We start from the raw sequence: 15,510 nt of genomic DNA on the forward strand, positions 1-15,510 counted from the left end.
AAAATCAATTGACTGCAAACGTGTGGGGGTGTTTCTGAGCTCTCTATCCTATTTGTTGGTCAACGTGGCTTCTTATGCCAGTAAAATGCTGTTTTGATTACTATAACTTTGTAATATATTTTGAAATCCTGTATGATGCCTCCAGTTTTGTTCTTTTTGCACACTATAGCTTTGACTATTCTGAGTCTTTTGTTGGTTCCATACAAAATTGAGGATTGTTTTTTCTATTTTTGTGAAGAATGAGATTGGAATTTTGGTAGGGATTGCATTGAACCTATAGATTGCTTTGGGTGGTATAGACATTTTAACAATATTAATTCCTCCAATCCATGAATATGAACGTGGGCTATATTCCCATTTATTTGTGTCAACTTCAATTTCTTTCCTCAGTGTTTTATAGTTTTTAGTATATATAGATCTTTCACCACCTTGGTTAAATTTACTCCTAAGTATTTTTTAATACTATTATAAATGGAATTATTTTTGTAACTTCTTTTTCAGATAGTTTATTGTTCGTGTATAGAAATGCTATGGATTTTTATAAGTTGATTTTGTAGCCTGCAAGTTTACTAAGTTGCAGTAAAGCTTTCTTTATTAGTTCCAATAGTTTTTTTTCCTGGTATCTTTAGGATTTTCTATATATAAGGTCATGTTGTCAGCAAAAGAGATAATTTCGCTTCTTCCTTTCCTATTTGGATATCTCATTTATTTTTCTTCCCTAATTTCTCTGCCTAGAACTTCCAGTACAATGTAATCTCCCTTGATTCTAGTGGTGATGGCTGTTGCAGTTGTAATGAGGATGGTGGTAAGTATGGTGGAAGTTGTAATAATAATGGTGGTTGCAATGATATTGGTAATGGTGATGGTGGCAGGATGGTCGTTAATATTTCTTGAGCACTTTCTCAGTTCAGACCCTGCTCTAAGCAGTAGCATCTGATACCTATTCCTTTGCTTAAGGCAGAAACCTAAGCTCCTTCTTGGATTGTTCCTTTTTCTCACATGCTCCATCAAACTATCAGCCAGTTTGGATCAGCTCTACCTCCAAAAACCAGCTGCATTCTGCCTCTCCGACATTTCCTTTGCTATCACTGTAGGTCAAACTACCTCCTTTTTTTTTTTTTTATTACCTTTCTTACTACCAGAGACCTTCTCACTGGGCTTCCTCCCTCCATTCTGGCCTCTTCTTGTAATCCATTCATGCAGTGGGCAGAGTGACCTAAAATTATACATCCCTTCCTGCTTGGAACCTTCTTAACAGCTTCCCTCCAGGCTCACAATAAAATCCAGCCCCTTATGACCATGGCCTTTAGTCCCTAAATTCCATCTTGCCAGTCTCATCTCCTACTATTCTCCTCATTGCATGTTCTGTTCTTGTCGGACGTGATCTTTGAGTACACCAAAGTGATCGATCTTGGACTTCCCATCCTCCAGAAACGTGAACCGATAAATGTCTGTTCATTATAAATTACCCAGCCCCAAACGCTCTGTTTTAGCAGCACAAAATATACTAAGACGGTTTTGTCTTGTCAATGAACCATCTACAACATCTTACTCACAACCAATGCCAAAGATTGCATATTTGGGTGACATTATATTAGGCCTGCCAGGGCTGGAGATCCTGCCAGGGTCGTGATCTTTGAGTACTCCAGTTTTAGCTCCTGCCACCCAGATCTTAGCATGGTTTGTTCCCTTGTTCCATTTATGGTCCTCCTCTAACTCAGCTTCCTCAGAGCGGACCTCCCTGGCCACCCTCCTTCAACCTTCACCTTCTGTCTATCCTGTATCTTCATAGCACTTAACACTCCGACATCATATTGTAAAGCTTAAATAATATATTAGATCTAGCAGAGCAGTTTTCCTCTCTAGAATATAAATTTCATAAGGACAGGGACCTCCTCTGAATTATTCACTTCCGTATAATTTCGTTTTAGAACAGCGCCTGGCTCTTAGGATGGCCTTCCACCATACATTGTGGTGGAAGGCAGTAACAAGTGAGAGCTTGCAGAATTAACAATAGCCCTAAGAGTGATACCTTCCCTCTTGCTGAAGAGGAAACTGAGGCTTGGAGACATAAATTATGCCCTAGACATCCAAGAGAAAAGCTAAGCACTTCTGTTTCCTTGAGATACTGGTTGTACAGAATCTTGAGTTTGTAACTCATTTGAACTTCTCATTAAAAGCTCCAGCCCTGGCAGGCCTAATATAACGTTCACCCAAATATGCAATTTTTGGCATTGGTTGTGAGCAAGATGTTGTAGATGGTTCATTGACAAGACAAAACTGTCTTGGTACATTTTGTGCTGCTAAAACAGAGCACTTGGAGCCGGGTACTTTATAATGAACAGACATTTATAGGTTCACGATTCTGGAGGCTGGGAAGTCCAAGAGCGCGGGGCCGGCGTCTGGCAAGAGCCTTCTTGCTGTGTCATTCCAAGACAGAAGGCAGAAAAGGCAAGGAGAGGGAGGGAAGGAGAGAGGGAACGGGCACCAAATTCCCCCTCTTATAAAGAAACCACTCCTGTGATATTAGTATTGATCCATGCACTGCACCCTCATGGCCTGATCACCTCTCATTAGGCCCCACCTCCCAACCCTGTTGCGTTGGGGATTGAGCTTCCCATGCATGCTTTCTGGGGTACATGTTCAAATTACAGCAATTGCTGGTAAATCACAGTGTGAATTTATTGGGGCTTTGGGGCTATGGTATGTTTTAAATTTTTATTTGACTTTTAGTCACTTTATTGAGGTGTCATTCACATCATACAATTTGCCAATTTAAGTTGTATAACTCAGGATTATTTTTCTTTTGAGGCAGGGTCTTGCTCTGTTGCCTGAGCTAGAGTAGAGTGGCATTATCATAGCTCACTGCAGCCTCCAACTCCTGGGCTCAAGCGATCCTCCTGCCTTAGCCTCCCAAGTAGCTGGGGCTACAAGCACACACCACCACACCTGGCTAAGTTTTCTATTTTTGTAGAGATGGGATCTCACTGTGTTATATTCCAGGCTGGTCTGAGATTCCTGGCCTCAAGCAATCCTCCTGCCTCAGCCTCCTGAGTAGCTGGGACTGTTACAGGCACACACCACCATGCCTGGCTAATTTTTTCTATATATTTTTAGTTGTCCAGCTAATTTCTTTCTACTTTTTAGTAGAGATGGGGTCTAGCTCTTGCTCAGGCTGGTTTCAAACTCCTGACCTTGAACAATCCTCCCGCCTCGGCCTCCCAGAGTGCTAGAATGACAGGCGTGAGCCACCACGCCCGGCCTCTCCTTTATTTTGAAGGGAGGGCATTATATTGGTGTTTTTAAAACAGCTTTGTTGAGATATAATTCACACCCCACACAATTTACCCCTTTAAAGTGCAAAATTCAATGGCTTCTAGTACATCCAGAAAGTGTACATCCCTCACGACAATTTTTGAGTATTTTTATCACCTTAGGGGAAAACCCTGTAACCCTTAGCCACCATCCCTGAGTGCCCCCCCAACCCCAGTCCTAGGCAACCACTAATCTCCACTTTCTACCTTTATAGATTTGCCTATTCTGCACAGTTCATGTATTTAAAAAAAAGAACAATAGTGGTTCGTTTTCATTTATAACAAAGTCTAATGGTTTTCCTGTGGGAATGTAAAGTTTCCTTTTAAAAGTAAATATATTAAAATAAAAACTTAGTAAGCTTTAACAATATTAAATAATAAGACGGTATGTATAGAAAAGGGTCGAAATTGCTGCAATGATTGATGGCAATCCACACAGAGAGAAAATACCATCACTGTTGATGCAAGTGTGGCTGACTTTGGGAAGTGGAGGCTGACAGAGGCCCTACTCCTCAGCCTTTGGGGTAGAACAGAGGGACCTTGAATGCCCGCCAGGCAGTGATCAGAGACCACCCACCTCTGAGGAGCCCTGTGACCCCGCACAGCAGTGCCTGGGTTTGCTCATCTACCGTGTTTCCCGGAAAATGAGCCCTACCCATAAAAAACAAGTCCCAGCAGGAAGTCTAAGCATGTGCGCAATAGAAGCCCTACCCCGAAAATAAGCCCTAGTGCTGGGTGTGGCTATGAAAATCAGCCCTAGTGCTGGGCGTGGCTATGAAAATCAGCCCTAGTGATGGGCGTGGCTATGAAAATCAGCCCTAGTGATGGGCGTGGCTATGAAAATAAGCCCTAGTGATGGGCGTGGCTATGAAAATAAGCCCTAGTGATGGGCGTGGCTATGAAAATAAGCCCCAGTGATGGGCGTGGCTACGCAGCACATCTGCACAACCCATGCATGTCATCGCGGAACCGGAAAGAACACGAGCAGCCCTTCTCATCTGCCCCATGAGAGCTCTAGTGCTCCACAGGAGAGATCGGGGCCAGTGGTTCTCAAGGAAATAGAGTTGCAAGACATTCAGGATGGGATTCGGGGTTTGGAGAGTGAGGATGATGTTCCAGAAGAAGACGACTTCACTCTATTTGAATCTATGTAGATGGTTGTACCGGACTTAAAAAAAAATAACACATCCCCTGAAAATAAGCCCTAGGGCGTCTTCTGGAGGAAAAATAAATATAAGAGCCTGTCTTATTTTCAAGGAAACACGGTAGTTGAGTGGGGCTGGGTGATAATAAGGTCTACTTTATTTATTTATTTTTAATTAATTAATTTATGTTTTTTGAGACAGAGTCTCACTCTGTTGCCCAGGCTAGAGTGAGTGCCGTGGCGTCAGCCTCGCTCACAGCAACCTCAATCTCCTGGGCTCAAGCGATCCTCCAGCCTCAGCCTCCCGAGTAGCTGGGACTACAGGCATGCACTACCACGCCCGGCTAGGTTTTTTCTACATATTTTTAGTTGGCCAATTAATTTCTTTCTATTTTTTAATAGAGATGGGATTCTTACTCTTGCTCAGGCTGGTCTCGAACTCCTGACCTTGAGCGATCCTCCCACCTCGGCTTCCCGGAGTGCTGGGATGACAGGCGTGAGCCACCGCGCCCGGCCAATAAGGTCTACTTTACAGAGCTGTCTTGAGGTTTGGTGATGGACATGCAGAAAGCACTGAGAATACTCCGGGACACAAACCTAGTGCTCGTGGAGTGTTAGTTGCTAGTGAATTTTAGTGACCGCCAAGAACAATCTCTGATTCCCTCCCCTGATTTGGACCCCTATGTTGTTGCCTTCTCTGGCCCTACTGCTCATCTTGCAAAACAGGGAGTTTTGCTAGAAGGGTCCCCGCCTCTGAGAGAGAGAGAGTGGAGACCGAGAGAGAGACAGAGAGAGAGAGAGGAAATGATTTCTTCAGTTGAGGGTATTTGAGTAGCTCACTTCTGCTTAAAGCATGCTGTTAGCTTTTAAGTTAGAAACACATGGCCTTCAATGACATTTACAAAACCATAGGATATCTCTTTATGTTTCGGCAAAATGCATCAAATCAAACACTGAAACCTACGTTGCATGGGGGGGGGGGCGGAGAGTGCTTTTGTTATCAGTTTACCAACTAACCCTCACACATGTTCACGCGTCCGTACCCTGACATTTAGAATACACCAGCAGACCAAGAACACGATAGATGTTTGTTTTTTGTTTTTTTTGTGTTTTTTTTTTTGCAAACACCATTCTACAAGTAAATTGGGATTAAAAAAAAATGCATTCATATCGTGTTTTTGCCTTTGGTTGGATCCACCATATGTTAAAGTAAGCTTCACCTATGGCAACGGTTTTCATCGGAGGCTTATTATAGCTTAATAAAAGACTGTGTGGGTGGCGAACAGAACTTTGTGCAGAGCTGCTGGAAAATGGGGACGAATGGCTTTTGTCTTTTTTGCTTTGTTGATCTAGGGCAGGGGTCCTCAAACTAGGCCCCTCGGGCCACATGCGGGCCACCGAGCACATTTATCCGGCCCGCCACCAGGTGTTTTTGCCGCCGCTGCCTGTCCTGCTTAGCAGCCGGCTCGTCCCGGGCCCACAGTGCGCACTCTCCAACGGTCTGAGGGACAGTGGACAGTGGCCCCCTGTTTACAAAGTTTGAGGACCCCTGGCTCTAGATGGTTTGATTTTTTGCCTGGGTTGTGGGTGAGTGAGGCCAAGTCACCGTGTCTGCGAGGCTTGAGCTTGGACTCTGCAGAAGTGCCGCTTTGGCTGCATCCAGAATGCTCTCGAATGTCTGCCTGATCGTTTTTAATTGCCACCCTGGCCTCCTCTTCTCTTGTTTCTGGAAATCCGAGCTTGTTCCGGCCTCAGGGACTTTGGTCGTCTTGTCCCTTCCCGCCCAGCTGACGGTTCCCGGGCCCTGCACGTGGCAGCTGTCACGAACCACGTCTGTACCCAACTCACACGTGGCTCTGCCATCTCTCCGCCCCCTTCGCTGCACTCTTTCCCCTCCTGAAATTCCCTCGCTCGTTTGTTTGTCTCCGTGTCTGTTGTCCACGTCCTCTGATAGAACCTCAGCTCCACGAAGGGAGGGTCCTTATTTGTCTGGTCTGAAGTCACATGGGCACCACCGGTGGCAGGGGTCCTCAGACTTTTTAAACACGGGACCAGTTCACCGTCCCTCAGACCGTTGGAGAGTGCGCACTGTGGGCCCGGGACGAGTCGGCTGCTGAGCAGGACAGGCAGCGGCGGCAAAAACACCCGGCGGGCCAGATAAATGTCCTCGGCGGCCCCGTATGTTTGAGGATTCCAGAATGTGCTAGCACGTACCATGTTTACCCAAAAATAAGACAGGGTCTTATATTTGCTTTTCCTCAAGAAGACACCCTAGAGCTTATTTTCAGGAGATGTGTTATTTTTTTTTTTTTAAGCACGGTACAACCATCTCCATTGATTCAAATAGAGTGAAGTCGTCTTCTCCTGGGACATCATCCTCACTCTCCAAACCCCGAATCCCATCCTCATTTTCTTGCGACTCTGTTTCCTTTAGAACCACTGGCCCTAATCTCTCATGTCAAGCCATAGAGCTGTCATGGGGCAGATGAGAAGGGCTGCTCGTGTTCTTTCCCGTTCCACGACAACATGCATGGGTTGTGCAGATGCGCTGTGTAGCCACGCCCACCACTAGGGCTTATTTTCATAGCCACACCCAGCACTAGGGCTTATTTTCATAGCCACGCCCAGCACTAGGGCTTATTTTCATAGCCACGCCCAGCACTAGGGCTTATTTTCATAGCCACGCCCATCACTAGGGCTTATTTTCATACCCACGCCCATCACTAGGGCTTATTTTCTTAGCCACGCCCAGCACTAGGGCTTATTTTCATAGCCACGCCCACCACTAGGGCTTATTTTCATAGCCACGCCCACCACTAGGGCTGATTTTCATAGCCACGCCCATCACTAGGGCTTATTTTCATAGCCACGCCCATCACTAGGGCTTATTTTCGGGGTAGGGCTTCTATTGCGCACATGCTCAGACATCCTGCTGAGGCTTATTTTACGCGGAGGTCTTATTTTTGGGGAAACACAGTAGCAGGCACTCCTTGAACACCTGTTGAATTTCTACGTGTAACTTGGACTTCAGACTCCCATAGGCAGTGGGAAAGGATAGAAAGCTTCCGATTAAGTCTTAACCCTTTGCACTCGCTTGCTTTCTTCTCGATTCCTTTATTCTACTCTGGATTTAATTTTTTAAATACCCCAGATTTTACAAAGCGCGGTAGTGGAATAAAAAAAACTGGAGTTTCTTTTCCTACAAGCTTATTTATTTGGATATTTTTTTATATTTCGAATTATTGATACACTCAACGAGTCATTTCAATATCTATAATTTTTGCTAACCGTGTCGAGTCCCACTCGACATGTGAGTGCAGAGGGTGAAGCTAGAGAGGCTGCCTAAATCCTTTAAGCCTTGCGTTCTGAACGTTGGGTGTCATCTCCCCCCTCGATCCACCTGGAGCCATCAGGAGGAAGGCGGGGAGGATGAGAATGACTTGGTGCAAGCGATTAGAAGTGACTTAAAGGCTACCAGAGGGTCTGGTTTTCATGGCAAAACTCAGAAAGCCATGCTTTGCCTCTGGCAAAATGCACCCAAGCAGAGGGACCATATTATCAGCTTTTTGGCTCGTCATTAAACACGCCAAGGAAACCACTGGCATGGTTATGATAAAAACCTTATAGCCCCGCGAATGACAGTCGTTTAAGGGGGTAGAACGTCCTTTTGGGGGGCTGCTTGTCATCAGATCTCTGCTATTCTGCTTCTAGTTTCCCCAAGGCATCGGAGGTAAAGACAAAGAAGTAAACTGATAATATACGCATTATTAATTGCTTATTTTAATAAATGCCGTGGAGGGAAAATGCAGCAAGACTGGTTTCTAGGAAAGAGAGAATCATTGGAGGAGACGTACTTTAGATTGAATGAGCAAAATAAATGAATGAATTCCTTAGAGAAAGTGAATAGGGTTTCTTATATTTTGGCATGAAAACTACATCTTCTGATAGACCTTACGCCGGATTCTTTACCCTGTCTTGCTGACACACGTTAAAAGGAATAGCATTGATTCTTTTTTTTTTTTTTTTTTTTGAGACAGAATCTCTCACTCTATTGCCCAGGCTAGAATGCCGTGGCGTCAGCCTCACTCACTGCAACCTCAAATTCCTAGGCTCAAGCGATCCTCCTGCCTCAGCCTCCCAAGTAGCTGGGACTACAGGCATGCGCCACCACGCCCGGCTCAGTTTTTCTATGCATTTTTTACTTACCCTAATTTCTTTCTATTTTTAGTAGAGACGGGGTCTCGCTCTTGCTCAGGCTGGTCTCGAACTCCTAAGCTCAAATGATCCTCCCGCCTCGGCCTCCCAGAGTGCTGGGATTATAGGCGTGAGCCGCCGCGCCTGGCCAGATTCTTGAAGCATTCAGTTAATTTCTCTCCTTTTCAGACCCTTGGTGGATGCTCAGCTGCAGCGCTGAGTTTTACGAAGGGTCGGCCAGCAACCTCATAAAAATGACAGCCAGTCCCCAGAGGAGCTCTGGTTCTCGTCCCAGCTAGTGTCCACGGCTCATGTCTTGCAGCTTTGCACGAGGGAAGCTAATCCTTTTTCCTGTTCCAGTTTGTGCCGTGGCATTCGGGGTGGCCCTGCCTGCCTGAGAGACAAGCAGCAAGGAAATCTAGGCAGAATGTTCTGGAGAAATGTCTTGGAGGAGTAGAGAGTTCTTACACAGAACAGATTAGGTCCACATTGGACTTCCATGATGTAATCTTTATTGAATGCCTATATGTCAGTAATTAATTGTGTTGGGCTTTGGGAGCCTGGGCCATACTCTTTTTGTTTCTTTGCTTGTTTTTGTTTTTTGTTTTTTGTTTTTTTTAGAGACAGGGTCCTGCTCTGTCACCCAAGCTGGGGTGCAAAGAAATGATCATAGCTCCCTGCAGCCTCGAACTCCTGGGTTCAAGCGATCCTCCCCCCTCAGCCTCCCGAGTGGCTGGGGCTATAGGTGCATGCCACCACGCCTGGCTAATTTCTTTAAAAACATTTTTTTTGTAGTGACAAGGTCTCACTATGTAGCCCACATGTGAATTGTCACAAAATCCTGGGCTCAAGCGATCCTCCTGCCTCAGCCTCCCGAGTAGCTGGGACTACAGGCATGCGCCACCACGCCCGGCTAATTTCTTTAAAACAATGTTTTTTGCATTGACAAAGTCCCGCTGTGTTGCACACATACAAGTTGTCACAAACTCCTGGCCTCAAGAAATCCTCCTGCTCTGGCCTCCAAAGTTCTGGGATTACAGGCATGAACCACCACACCTGGCCTGCTGGCCCATAGTCTTGATATGCTTTTAGTCTTGCTACCAAAGGATGAAAGCATGGATTTAGTGTCAAAATTGGCCCCAGGTTCTATTTGAAAACAAAGAAAAGAAACAGGCTTTTAACCACCTATCTCATTAACTTATAAAAGATTCCCCAGCTATGGTGGCTGATGAAAAAATCTTGACCAGAGACCCAGCCGGGCTGCACATGGTGGCGTTTGGCACCGTCCGGGTTCTGGAAAGATCTGTAGAAGGTCGCAGAATGGGTTGCTGCAAAGATGATGTAGAATTCTACGTAGTTTCTGCTATTTCCGGGCTCTTTGGCCTTTTGCAAGTCCTTGTCCTTTTTCAACCCTTATTCCTTCATCTATAAATTCCTTTTTCTCACAGTATTTTGGCAAGGGGCAGATGCAGCAGTGGCCATAGAAAGAGCTTGCATGGAGGTGCTGCGGGCTGAGCCATATTTTAGCAGTTTGAGAAATGCTGCCTGATAGCTTAGCACAGTGCATCCTACTGAGGGAAATGGACCTTAAGCTGACTCTGTGCATGTGTGCATGTATGTGTGTGTGTGTGTGTGGGGGGGGGTCCGTCCAGAGGGTGAGGAAGAGTGGGAACATTTGCGTATCAATATTTCCTAGCCGGGGCGCAGTAGCTCACGCCTGTCATCCTAGCTCTCTGGGAGGCCGAGGCAGGAGGATTGCTCTAGGTCAGGAGTTCGAAACCAGCCTGAGCAAGAGCGAGACCCCCGGCTCTACTAAAAATAGAAAGAAATTAACGGGCTAACTAATATATATAGAAAAAATGAGCCAGGCATGGTGGCACCTGCCTGTAGTCCCAGCTACTCGGGAGGCTGAGGCAGGAGGATGGCTTGAGCCCAGGAGTTTGAGGTTGCTGTGAGCTAGGCTGATGCCACGGCACTCACTCTAGCCTGGGCAACAGAGTGAGACTCTGACTCAAAAAAAAAAAAAAAAAGATAACACCCGAGGAAAAAAGAGATTTTCTTTTCCAGTCCTTCCTGCAAGCCTCATGAGATTTCCTTGGACTGGACTCTCATGGCCGTAGGAGGAAGGACTACGCTGATTGGCCAATCCTGGCTGATTTGTCCTGGGATGGGAGCGGCCCATCCCCCTCCAACCTCTGTGGACCAAGAGGGCGGGCAGGGCCCCCTCCCTCCCGGAGCAAAACCCTGGTTCTGTCCCCAGCAGTGGCAGTGGCTCTTGAAGGGACCCAAAGAACAGATGCCCGTAACATATGGCTTCCTTTTTGTCTCCTGTGACCACACTGTCAAGCAACGACACAAATGACCCGCACGGGAGATAAGGAACATAGCAATTGTTAGGGACTTTTACAGAGGGGAGAGGAGGCGCTGTAGTTTGGAATCTATGTGCAGCAGGATCAAAGATTTGCAGCAAAAGTTATTTTCTGAGCATCTTCTTTGCTGAAAAGTCTTTAGCAAGAAGGGAACTTGATTGCATCTAATTGCTCATAAAAGTGTTCGAAAGACATTTTTGCACACAGTTTAGACCGGTAGACACCTAGGGTTTGAGCGGTACTCATGCAGAGCAACAAACAGACTGGGAAATTCTTGCTTCGTGTTGCATTTATTTAGGCTTCAGCCAGTGCAGCCTGCGTTCGTGGCTTAAGCTAAGGAGGAGTTGTGTTAACCCAGGACAGATGGCGCTTAATGCTGGCCACACATGAAGACCGGTGGCCCCGGGCTCCAAGGTCAGGCAGAAGGCAGGATAGATTTGCTTCCATCTGGGATGGGTACAGTTAGACGCTAGGATGCTGTGGCTTAGCAGTGACACTACAGAATTATTTCGGCTAGGTAAATATTATTGCTACCCTTGGTAATTTTAACCAGCTTTTCGTAGTAGAGCTCCACCGTTGACCTAATGCTTTGAGACACATCTGTTCCCTTTATCCTCATAATAATGGTATGCACTAAAGTTTGTTTAGCTCCATTTCTGCAGACACTGAGTGGCTCAAGACGACAGAGCTCTATTGTGCTGGGGCCAACGCTTTAGCATTTGCATCTGTACCTTTGAGTCAAAAATCCAGGATTGTCTCTGCCATCCATAATGACTTGCCAATAGTCCCAAGAGTCCTTCTCAGTTACTAGAGTGTTGTGTTTCTTTAAATGCCCGTCAGTGTGCACTCCATAATTAAACTGTCCCCATTCAGTGCTCAGCTGGCCTCTCTAACCATTGGGGTCCCAATCATCTTCCATCCTTGACCCCATTCTTTTATCTCCAAAACGCATGCACATGGCAGCCAATGGGGAGGGAAGGAAATATTAAATATTTTATTTGCTTTTATTTGTTTTATTTTATTTTATTGATTGATTGAGACAGAGTCTTGCTGTGTTGCCCGAGCTAGAGTCAGCCTCGCTCACAGCAACCTCCAACTTCTGGGCTCAAGCGATCCTCCTGCCTCAGCCTCCCGAGTAGCTGGGGCTAACAGGAACATGCCACCGTGCCCGGCTAAATTTTTTTTTCTATATATTTTTAGTTGGCCAATTCATTTCTTTCTGTTTTTAGTAGAGACAGGGTCTGGCTCTTGCTCAGGCTGGTTTCAAACTCCTGACCTTGAATGATCTGCCCACCTTAACCTCCCAGAGTGCTAGGATGACAGGCGTGAGCCACCGCGCCTGGTCGTGCTTTTATTTTTAAATAACTAAACTTCACTCATCTTTAAAGACTTTTTATTTTGAAGTAATTCTCAAAAAGTTGCAAGAATAGTACTGAGCGTTCCCATATACCCTTCTCCCGGCTTCCTCTAGGGTTAATATCTTGCAAAATCAAAACTAGGAAATTAAAACCTCATACAGCGCTGTGAGCTAGAGACGCCTATTCAAACTCCAGCAGCTTGCCCATGAATGCCCTTTTTATCCTGGACTTGGAGCTTCTCCGGGAGCTCACATTGCATTTAGTTGTTCTGTGTCCTCTTGTGCCTTACTCCAAATTGTGACAGGCCCTGTCTTTGTCTTCCGTGACTTGGCCACGGTCGAAGAGAGCTGCCCAGTACTCTTGTAGGAAGTCCCTGGATTTGAGTTTTTCTGCTACGTTTGCATGATTACACTGAGGGTTTTAGAATGCAACACTTGCAACTGTGCTGTTTGCCCTGCAAAAACACGCTTGACTACAGTTGAACGCACAAATTCTCTTTAGTGCTTTTTTTTTTTTTTACTCACATGTCGTGTTATATGGTGCTATGCCAAATATACCGTTTTCTTCTTCTGTTTCTTTTCACATGTGTGCATATTTTTACCCATTCATTAATGCAACGACAGTTCAGATATTTTATAAATATATTAAAAAAAAAGAAAGAAAGAAACACAAAAAGAATTTGGGGGGGGGGGAAGCACTGTCACATGAGTGACTTGCAGAATTGACAGCAGGTCATTTTTTTCCCCGGGCCACTGGGCTCCTGAGCGTGGAGTCCCCACCCTGATCTGAGAGTGGCTTCCCGAAGAGGTGTCTTGCTCAGAGTATGCCGGTCAGCCACCCTGCTGCCCCACCGGCCTTGCCACCTGGGCAGCAGATTAGGGGAAGTGACGGGTGCAGAGATCAGTTTTGACAGATCGCTAATTTTCTTCCTCCTTGGAGGCTTATGTTGGAGGTGGCGTTTAGTGGCAGTGCCTCTTGTGGGAATTGAGTTTCCATCCGCCTCTGAGCTCGATTTGCTTTCCTCTCCCACCGGCATCCGTGGACCCCGGGGAACTATAGGGTGAGGAGGAGGAGGACGAGGCAAAATGCACAGAACGAGCAGTCCAGCAAAAACTGGATTCCAATCTGGGGACAAACAAGCACATCTCCCGTGTCTAGGTAGGAAGGGATTATCTGGCATTAATGTTCATTTGTTAGTGCTAGGTCAGCAATAAAAAAATGAAGAGGAAAAAAAAAAATGATTGCAAAGTGACAACAGACCTATTCCCTTTTGCACAAATGATCATTGCTTGCTTTCAGCGTGCCTTCCAGATGGGCAAAGGACAAGAACAGAAAGTTTGGAGAAGTCGAGTCCACATGGCAGAGATTTTAAAAGTTCAGCTCTTGAGCAATGAATGCAGTGCAAATTGAAGCAAGAATGGGATGCCCTTTTTATGTATTAAATTAGCAAAGTTTTTTTTTTTTATGGCAGGGGGTGTGTATTTGTATGTTTTTTGAGTTGGCAACGATATAGGCAGTCTCAAATACTTCTGTTGGGCGTTGCACGCTGGTCCAAAATATCTGGCAAGATGTTATCAAAAGCCTTAAAAAGCCAGGTGTGGTGGCTCACACCTGTAATCCTAGCACTCTGGGAGGCCGAGGCGGGAGGATCGCTCGAGGTCAGGAGTTCGAAACCAGCCTGAGCAAGAGCTAGACCCCATCTCTACTAAAAAATAGAAAGAAATTAATTGGCCAACTAATATATATAGAAAAAAATTAGCCGGGCATGGTGGCGCATGCCTGGAGTCCCAGCTACTTGGGAGGCTGAGGCAGGAGGATCGCTTGAGCCCAGGAGTTTGAGGCTGCTGTGAGGGAGGCTGATGCCACGGCACTCTAGCCCGGGCAACACAGTGAGACTCTTTCTCAAAAAAAAAAAAAATCCTTGAAACATATTCAAGCTCTTTGACTCAATAATGTCATTTTCAGGAATCCTTGCTTAGAAAATGATCCAAAAAATAAGAAGGAAAAAAAAACTGCATTACTCAGATATTTATAACAATGTGACTTTTTCACAAATATAAATCAGAAACAATATAAATATTGATATCTGGCTGTAGGGTTATGAAACAGTCTAGCTGTAGGTGGCTGGAATCTAAATATATTGAAATAATGCAGTGATTAAAAATGATGTTTACAGAGACTTTTATGACGTGGGGAAAGTTTACAATATATGGATAAGTGAAAGTTGTATATTTAGTTTGTTTCTCTACTATTTTAAACAATGTAGGGAAAAAAACTGGGGAAAAATATACCCAAATGTTAAGGATGGTGTTTTGGGGTGTTAGAATCTCCACCTTCACCCCCAATTTTTTAAAAATTTCTGTGCATATGTAGCCTGTTTAATTCTGCTCTGCTCAGCATTTTTCCAAACAATATTGACTAAGTGCCAATTATATAATAGCACTGAGGGGTTTTTTTTGGACATATATATATATATATATATTTTTTTTTTTCATGCCTGTAATCCTAGCACTCTGGGAAGCCGTGGCAGGAGGATCGCTCAAGGTCAGGAGTTCAAGACCAGCTTGAACTGGTCTTGACCATCTGTACTAAAAACAGACACCATCTGTACTAAAATAGAGAGACACCATCTGTACTAAAAACAGAAAGAAATTAGCTGGACAAACTTAAAATATATATAAAAAATTAGGCAGGCATGGTGCTGCATGCCTATAGTCCTAGCTACTCGGGAGGCTGAGGTAGGAGGATCACTCAAGGTCAGGAGTTCAAAACCAGCCTAAGTAAGAGAGAGACCCCATCTCTACCAAAAATAGAAAGAAATTAGCTGGACAAACTTAAAATATATAGAAAAAATTAGCAGGGCATGGTGGCTCATGCCTGTAGTCCCAGCTACTCGGGAGGCTGAGGCAGGAGGATCACTTGAGCCCAGGAGTTGGAGGTTGCTGTGAGCTAGGCAGACGCCACGGCACTCTAGCCGGGGCAACAGAGCAAGACTTTGTCTTAAAAAAAAATTGTTTTTATTTAAATTTAAAAATATTAAGAAGGTTCACCCCAAAGGCAATCACAGCAGCAACAAAAACAAATAAATGGGACATGATCAAACTACAAAGCTTCTGCACAGCCAAAGAAAT

The 15,510-nt window shown here is 45.2% G+C and overlaps 1 protein-coding gene across 1 annotated transcript in view; it reads left to right on the forward strand.

Moving 5' to 3' along the window:
* Positions 1–15,510, forward strand: part of PRICKLE2 (prickle planar cell polarity protein 2) — a 352,714-nt gene that overhangs the window by 74,503 nt on the left and 262,701 nt on the right. The gene's annotated exons all lie outside the window — the stretch shown is intronic.

This window comes from Microcebus murinus, chromosome 30 (genome assembly GCF_040939455.1).
Source record: "Microcebus murinus isolate Inina chromosome 30, M.murinus_Inina_mat1.0, whole genome shotgun sequence".
Lineage (NCBI taxonomy): Eukaryota > Metazoa > Chordata > Mammalia > Primates > Cheirogaleidae > Microcebus > Microcebus murinus.